Source organism: Tamandua tetradactyla (genome assembly GCF_023851605.1).
Source record: "Tamandua tetradactyla isolate mTamTet1 chromosome 18 unlocalized genomic scaffold, mTamTet1.pri SUPER_18_unloc_1, whole genome shotgun sequence".
NCBI classification, from domain to species: Eukaryota; Metazoa; Chordata; class Mammalia; order Pilosa; family Myrmecophagidae; genus Tamandua; species Tamandua tetradactyla.
In genome coordinates, this window is record NW_027518250.1 from 2,357,463 (window position 1) to 2,366,218 (window position 8,756).

The 8,756-nt window shown below is 37.1% G+C and overlaps 1 long non-coding RNA gene across 5 annotated transcripts in view; it reads right to left on the bottom strand.

The window, feature by feature from the left end:
• Positions 1–7,519, bottom strand: part of LOC143672874 (uncharacterized) — a 53,649-nt gene extending 46,130 nt beyond the window's left edge. For 3 of the 5 annotated variants that reach the window (XR_013170088.1, XR_013170087.1, XR_013170086.1), the window contains exons 1-2: positions 7,172–7,519; positions 2,709–2,854 (exon numbers count right to left, since the gene is read on the bottom strand). This is a non-coding gene — a long non-coding RNA (uncharacterized LOC143672874). The remainder of the gene's footprint in view (positions 1–2,708; positions 2,855–7,171) is intronic. The other 2 variants (XR_013170084.1, XR_013170085.1) reach the window with 2 other exon arrangements.
• Positions 7,520–8,756: the final 1,237 nt, after the last annotated feature.

The window sequence follows — 8,756 nt, forward strand, 5'->3', positions numbered from 1 at the left end:
CATGTTCTTTAACTTAATCCATTTCTGTGAGCATGAACATATTTTTAGACTTTTTGATGTGGTTACTTCAGTTAAGGTGTGGCCCACCTCAATCAAGAAGTGTCTTAATCCCAGCACTGGATTCCTTTAAAATCAGAATGAAATTCAGGGAGAGAGAAGTCATAGAAGGAGCAGCTAGAACCTGAAATCCAACAGAATCCAGAAGAGATGGAAGAGGCCAGGAGAGGCTGGCCATTATGTGATAGAGGAGTACGGATGAAGTCCATATGAGTGAGGCATGATAATATTTGACTTTTTGTTTCTGACATTTCATTCAACATACAGTCCTTAAGGTTCACATACTTAGTTGCATACCTCATAGTGTCATTCCTTCTTGGGGCTGTTCAGTAGTTCATTGTATGTATACACCACAGTTTGGTTGCCCTTCAATTTCTTTGTTAGTGTATCCTTAGGCTAACTCCATTACTTGTGGATAATGAACACTGCCACCATAAACCCCAGTGTGCAAATGCCCATTCATGTCCCCACACTCAGTTCCTCCAGGTATAGAATGAGCAATGGGATTCAGAATATGACAACCCCACCCCTAGTCTCTTGTGGAACCATCACACTGCCCTCCAAGGGGCTGAATCTTTCAGTTTCCCTACTGATAGTAAATAGATGTATATCTTTCTCCACATTTTCTCTAGCACTTGTTTCTCTCTGATCATTTTTAAACAGTTGTTTTCACGTATCATACAAGGCATCCTAAGTAAATTGACATGTCTTTGCCACCATGATCTATAGGAACACATTTCCATTTCTTCCACTGAGATTCCATATCCCTCCCCTATGCCCTCTACCTGTTGACATTTATTTGGAATAATGCCTTTGCCATAACTGATTTTGATGAGACTTTGTACTAAGCACTTGTTTCTGATATCACTTATGGCTTTTGGGATATTGTAGTGGAATGAATATATTTTGCAGCTGGAAAAAAATAAGTCTTTGAGGGGTGGGGGTTCAGAGAGTGGAGTGCAGTGGTTTGAAGCCATATGTACCCTAGGAAGATATGTTCTTAAATGTAATCCCTTCCTGTGGAGCCCATTGTGAGTAGGATTTTTTGATAAGGCTACTTCAGTTTAAGATATGGTGCACCTCATTTAGGATGGGTCTTAATTCTCTTACTGAAGTTCTCTATAAGACAGTGAAATTCAGACAAAAAGCTGAAATCAATGAAATCCAGTAGAGAAGGGAGAGATTGGCAGACTCTGACATGTGCCTTACATGAGACAAAAGAGCCAAAAATCTCCAGCAGCCAGTCTTCTGGAATAAAGCATCATCTTGATGCCTTAATTTGGACATTTTCCCAATCCCAAGACTGTTAGCTGATAAGTTCCCACTGTTTAAGCCTCCCCATTTCATGGTTGCTTCAACAGCCTAGGGAGATAAAACAGGATAAGAGAACCAGAGTTGTATATAATCTCAGCAGTGACATTTATATCTATATCATTTAGTGCATGTGGGTATATTTTTTCCTGGAATTCCTGCACATATTCATATTCAAACATTTTTTCCTTTCCCTGGATTCCTTCATGACCTGGCATGCATCACATTATGAAAAGGGTTTCCCTGACTCACTACTTAGATTAGCCACAACATAAATTCTAGCATCTCCCTTTGCACATATTTTGTTAAAGGATTTAATGAAGTATTATTTACCAAAAACTCATGAAATCCTCCATTTTAAGTGTAGATGTCAATGAATTTTTGTAAATGTACAGTTGTGTGACCATCATCATAATTCAGTTCTAGCACACTTCTATTTCCCCCATGACTCCTTTCTGTCAGCTCTGCGGTGGGTTCTCACTCTCAGCACCAACTAAAAACAAATATCAGTTTGACTTCTGCTTCTACAGTTTCCTAGAAATTTCATATCAATAAAATCACACATGTGGTCTGTGGTGTCTAGGTTCTTTCAGGTGAGAAAAATGTCTTGATATACACCCATATTTTTTGCATGCGTTGATGGTCCATTTCATTTTATTATGGGGCTGCATTCCTTTACATAGATATGCACTCAGGCTATTTCCAGGTTTGTTTGAGGTTCTCTCTCTTCTTTAATATTATTGCTCATATTCTTAAATTTTGCACAAAGTAGTAAAGAGTTACCAGAGCTATCCTTGTGGTCTGATATAATACTTCCCATTGCTTCTAAAATCATAAGGGTTTGTGTGGGATTTTAATTTTATTTTTTCCACTTAGTTCCCAAAAATAAGAAAAAATTCTCAAGAGATTTAATAGTAAGTGCATGTAATCATTCAATTTTTATAGCTGAAATTTCCTAACTATAAAGAGTACCCTTTGTCCCCAGTAGGAAATGTTTGTAACATTATTAATGTGTTTGTATGTCTGATTATTTCATTATCTGAAGCATTCAGAATCTATGAGTAAAGGAATTTTATTGAGTTGCTGTTTCTCTAAAAGTTATTACTCCAGTTTTCCCTAAACTTGATGAGAAAAATTCATTATTTCTTATTTTTCTATAATGCCATTAAGATTATGTCACATGCAAATAAAAGTAAAATAAATTTAAAAAACTTGTTTCAAGTCTCTAATAACAGTTAAAGGACAGTAGACTTCAGTAAATTATTCCTATCTCTAAGAAATTGTGCAGTAATAGGTATAGTTCATACTACTGACCATTAACTTAAAGCAGTACTACATACCTTCTTTCATACTTCATGTAATGGTTTCTGACAAGATGTTCACCAAAGTTGTGATTCAGCAACTCTAGAAAATCGACTCCTCTGATTTTCCACCTTGGAAGATCAACTCTGGAGAGCCTTTTGTCACATTTTCATATTCTCTAACCCTAAGAGCCAAAACCATTAACAATTAAATAGCATTGTCTCAGATGGAAATCACTATAAAAACATATGTAAAAGTATTATTTGACATTGATACTCAAAACTAAGAACAAACCATGGCATAAATCACATAGATGACATAAAAATTGAAGGAAAAGTATAGCCTAGATTTTTCATATAGAAATTTATGACCCACTTTTTCAGTGTTTTGAAGACTCCACCTACGCTTTGATTTAGAAATAATCACTGGAATAGCATATTTAAGTAACAATACAACTTAAAATCTATATCCATCTTGCATTTATGATATATGTTAAATTTTCTCTAATAGCAAGATGCCATCAGAATGGGAAATAGCATTTAGGTCTTAGTTTATGTGTTTTATTTTCCCCATCTGACCAGAGATGTCCATTATTGGTGACTATAATGTCTTCTTTTTATGGTTCTTAAAAAAGGTTTCAGTATAGTTTCTTATAAATTGTATGTCTTGATACCTATTTTCTCTCAAAAAAGCTGAAGCATTAGCTAATACAATATTTTTAGTGTATTGCAGAATTCAAATTGAAACAAATCAAAAATATACCTTACTCTGTTACAGAATCATAGTTTCTTTCTAACTTCTCTCTGCTTGAAGTGTAATCCCAAACAGCTTAGATCACATACACCATTCAGAGAATGTCCTATTTGTTCCATTTTGCCTATCTTTAGCAGTGACCTAGCTATGGTAAATACTTTATAATGAATTTTCAATCTCAAATATTTATTTGATCCTTAAAGGAAATTTAAGTTAAAGTTAAATGGAAATATATCAGTCATGTAATTTGGATATAAGTGAGAATAGATAAAGAGCTGTTAAGTGTGATGCGCTCCTTTTTCTAACACTGACAGATAACTAATGAGTTTAAGAAAATAAGATGAACAAATTATTCTGACAATACTTAAATAGAATTTAAGTTGTGAAAAAATTCTTTCCACCATTTAATTTTGTGCCACATGGGCAGCTATACAGATCAACCTACCCACATTGCCTCTTTTTATCAGTTAACTGTGGAAAATAGTTGAGAGTGGCTTACTTATCTCATTTCCAACCACCTTGCAATTTCTCCCCTCAGCAGGTTAGAAGTTAGAAAAGGTAAGCTACCTTTCTTATGACCCCTTAAAGCTCAAATGCTTTACCTGGCCTAGTGTCCACCCAATAGATGGCCATCTGAGATTGTGCATGGATAAAGGAACATTGAGAACTGTTCCATGACCTGGTTTCTAAAGCTTTTGCCCAGAAATGCACATATTCTTTCAACTCCTATGTATTGGCTCACATTTATTTTACAAGACCAAGTCACATGGCCTAACCTTAACCACTTGTGTTGAGTATAATTGCTCCCAGGAAGGGCAGCAAATATTTAAAAACAATGATATAGTGCTTTAAAGAGAACAGTAGTCTTATTTACATCAGTGAATGAGTTGTAGGGAAATAAGAATAGAAGAGTGAAGCTAATTGGAAAATTATTTTCAATGTCCACCCTAGATTGGTTTCTACAGAGCACCTGGAGTTGGGAAGAATGTGATATATTTTGGTAGAGTCAACATGGTTTGTTGGCAGAATAGATGTGGAGGATTAAGGAAAGGGATCATTCAAATATGACTTCTAGATTTTTTATTTCATCAGTGATGACAAGCATGAATGCAATAAAAGGTAGAATTCAGGAATGATGCTTTACTATGAAGGAGAACTAAATCATTCTTTCCACAACTTTCACATCAAAGGTGCCAGGAGATGATGGATCTACATATGTCTTCCCAAGCATTAAAGAATAGGTAATACCTACATTGTGTAAATTGATCCAGGGCCAAAGAAATATATTTTGCAAGTATAGTGTAATGTTGATAACAAAGCTTAATAGAATGCTGAAGACACAGGTTCAATTTCTGGCGCCTGCTCAAACAAGAAAAAAAAAGCTTAATGGGGAAAGCACTAAAAAAGGAAATTTTAGCCTATCTGTAATTTCAATGTAGATGCCTATTTGTAAAATATAAATTCATACTAAGAAAACTTAATTCCAAATAATCTGAGGGTAATAATGCAAATAGTGTCTAATCCAAAAACACATGAGTGATTAAAAATTTAGGAAATCACTAATGTATTAAACAAATGAATAGGTCAAAACAGCATGTTAATCATATCACCTCTTACCCATCTCTCTGAGATATGTATGCCAGAGCCTCTGTTCTTGGAATTTCTTTCCCAGATGTTTTGCCTAACAGGGCAGTTCAATAGAACAATGTGATTCAATTACTTTCTACTCAGTTTTTCCCAGTCTCAGTCTCTAGCGGATAATTTGTAATTCAGTGATCTCCAATTTAACACACTCTCAGTTAATGGGCCCCAAAGATTTCCATGCAGGATTAATTGCTTTAGGGGACTTCCACAGAGGAGACAATGAATGCCTTTGAAGTTTTCATGCAATGTTTCTTGCTTTTTATTCACTATCAACAGTGGATTAAAAAGTTGGAATAAACCCATATTGTAAACATTGAAAGAAAGAAAAACTACTTAGAACTAATTGAGTTTATTTACTTATTCCTTCACTTACTCAATGAATACTTAGAGTTTTTCTAAGATGTTCTGAACACTGTGCTGGCTAGTGAGAGTTAAAGTTCTTAAAGAATCTTATTTTAAAAGTTAACACAGAAGTCTATACATGCAGAAGATTCATTAATCAAAAAGAAAAAATAATAATAAGGCCTTGTTTGCTGAAACCAAAAATTCAGGAGATATTTTTGACTGATAGAAGTTGAGATGTGTTTGGTCAATAATCCTGTCTGTGGACTGCAGAAAACAGATGGTAATACTTAAATTATGACCATTCAGGTAGGAGTTTTTAAAGCATCTAATTGCAAAGGTATAAAGAAGGGATAGGGAAAGCACAAGATATACTGCAGCACCTGCCGGGGTTGGGAATAGTGTGGTTGCAACCAGCCCCAGCTCAAAGAAAGCTGGAGAGGGGCTCTTCTAATAGTCATGGGGAAAGGACAACAGAGGTGGCAGCCAGTCTGAGAAAACACTACAAAGCGGCACCCTGGAGAAAATATATACAAAGTTCTCCATCCTTTCTCCCCACCAATCTCCTGTTTGGCTCCCCAGTAGCCAACTCCACCAAGAATCTAGAGGACATTTTTAATTAAGTTATTACAGATCAGCACTCCCAAGACTGAGAAGTAGAGTGAGTAAACCTGAAGGGGGAAACAAATGGAAGCCATCCACTGAGGTCATCTCAAATGCAGTGTATAATTTTTAAATTAAATTTATGACAAAGTATTATGAATATGAGCATACGTAGAGAAATAATGCCTCTAACCAGAATTTATGTGGCACTATAGTGTAACCTGAGTGTCTTGTCCTCTCTAACACACAGACCCCTCATTATGAATCCCCACATATGTACAACAGCAAATGAAAGCTTTTTAAATCCAGTTCCACAGAGCAAACACTCCTCTCAGTGTTCTTTGCTTCCGCTTCACTGTGAAGCCAGAATCTATGCATGGTCTCTTAAGACAAGTGCACTCCCCTTAATTGCCACCAAAAGCAGTTGCTTCATACCACTTGCACATGCAAGAAAGTTAGATGTGGATGCTAAATGGTTCAGACTGAGCCTCTTACATCACCTGTGCCATTAACTTAACTTCCTACCTCATGCAAGCTGAAACGATTTTTTAAGGTTGATGGTGGACCATTGCCCACAAAGAGGTCTTTTTGGTCAACAGTGTTTCCCACAAAAATAGTTCACACTGAAGTCTGCCTTGGGCACAATCCTAAACCAGGTTCCCTGCTTTCTACTGGAGATCCATCATTCTTTTTCCATTCATTAACAGTTAACATAAGCATTGATGTACTTATACTCATCTCTACCATTTTATTATTTATTCTATACTTGTCTGCTCTGTTTTTGTAACAGTTCCTGCTTTTTTATGGATGATTTAAATATTTTTAGACTCCCATTTTAGTTTTCCCATTTTTTTTATCCATCTCTCTTTGATTTTTTCTAGTGGTTAGTCTAGGGATTGAATTTACACTCTTTGCAGCCTAATAAGAGTTAACAGTATGCTATTACTAGTAAAATATAGAAACCTTGCAACTGGATAGGTACATTTAACCCCATCATTGTAAGAAATGTTTGTTATATAAGCTGCATTTACATACATACTAAACTCCACAAGACAATGCTATAATGTTGCTCTAAGCAGCCACATGCTTTAAAAAGAAATTAAGAGAAAACTAGTCTTTTATATTCACTTATATGTACCACTTCTGATGCACTTCATACCTTCATGTAGATTTGAGTTTCACTGGTATCATTAATCTTCAGGCTGAAACTTTTTGTAACCCCCTGTTCTTCTGTTTGGGACCAGATTGGAGTCAGGATAGTGGTGTGAAATTCAGTTTATGGGGGCTCTAATCATGCACACACCAGACATGCCTGGTGGGCGTGGGAATCACTAGGTTAGCACAGAAAACACCCCCAGGGCTGCACTCCGAGACCGTCCCGCGGGTCAGCCCAACCTAGTGGATCTCTGCATCCCACGCCCCTGGCGCCTCTGGCCTCCGTCTCTCCGCCGGCTGCGGGTCAACCGTCCCTGCCAGCGGTCGTTGCCCGCGAGCCCGTCCTCCCTCGCGCGCATCGCGCGGCGAAGCGGTTGCCCTTGTGACGTGTGCCCTGTCGCGGGGCCGCCAGGTTGGACTCGCGGCTGCCACGTGCCATTAGGGATGGCTCTGCCGCTCCTGTTCGCCCCCTCCTTCTGCCCGCGGGATGCGCAATGCCCGCCCGCGCCGCTGCGGGGTTTTCTAGGTTCTCTCCGAGCTACCCGGTCCTTCCTCATGTCCTCTACTGGGTCCTTCCCTCGCCTTGGGTCTCCAAGTGGCCTCGGACGGTAAAGGCGAGGGGACAGCACACATTCTACACAAACTCCCACCCGCATCACTGGGGGCGCTCGTCTCTAAGGGGACAACAAATTATTATTATTTTTCTCTAAATCTTTATGTTCATTTCACCTTCATGCCTCATATTTTGCTGAATCTAAAATTATGGGTTGGCAGGGTTTTTTTTGTTTGTTTTTGTTTTTGTTTTTTTTTGCCTTCTTTGTTTACTGAACTTTAAAGGCACAGTTAAACCCTTTTCTGATTTGCATGGTTTCTAATGATAAACCCTCAGTGATTCAAATTATTGTTTTCCAGTTTGTTAAATGTCTGGGATTTTCTTGGTTATTTTCAATATTTTGTCTTTATCTTTGGTTTTCAGCATTTTGACTCTCATGCACCTGTGGGTTTTGTTGTGTTCAAATTCATCTTGTTCAGGTTTGCTAAGTTTCTATAATTTGTAAGTTGGCATTTGTCCCTAAATTGGGTCGTTTATCTTGGACATTGTTTCTTCAAGAACTGTGCCTGTCCCATTCTCTCTAAACTCTTCTACTAGGAAACTTTCCAAATCTTCTTTCTTTAGAAATTTTCCCACAGGTCCCTGAGGAGCTGCTCATTCTTTAAAATAATATCCTTTCTCTCTCCTAGATTGGAGAATTTCTATTGATTCAGTTTAGAAGTTCACTGATTTCCCTCCCTGACATCTCCATTATTCTATTTACCCTTCCAGTTGAGTTTTTATTATAAATAATGATTTTTTTCAATACTAAAATTTATATTTGTTTCACTTTTATGTACTCCTTTCTTTGTTGAAGGTACTTATCTTTTTATTCACTATTTTTTCTTTACCTTGCTGAGCACAGAGTATTGCCATTGATGTATTTTATTATTGAAAACGTGTTTGCAAACTAAGTGAAAAATGTTGCCTCAGTTTAAAAAATGTAAAGTCTTGGTTACTAGTTAAAATTTGGGCATATTTCTCTACTTTATTAATT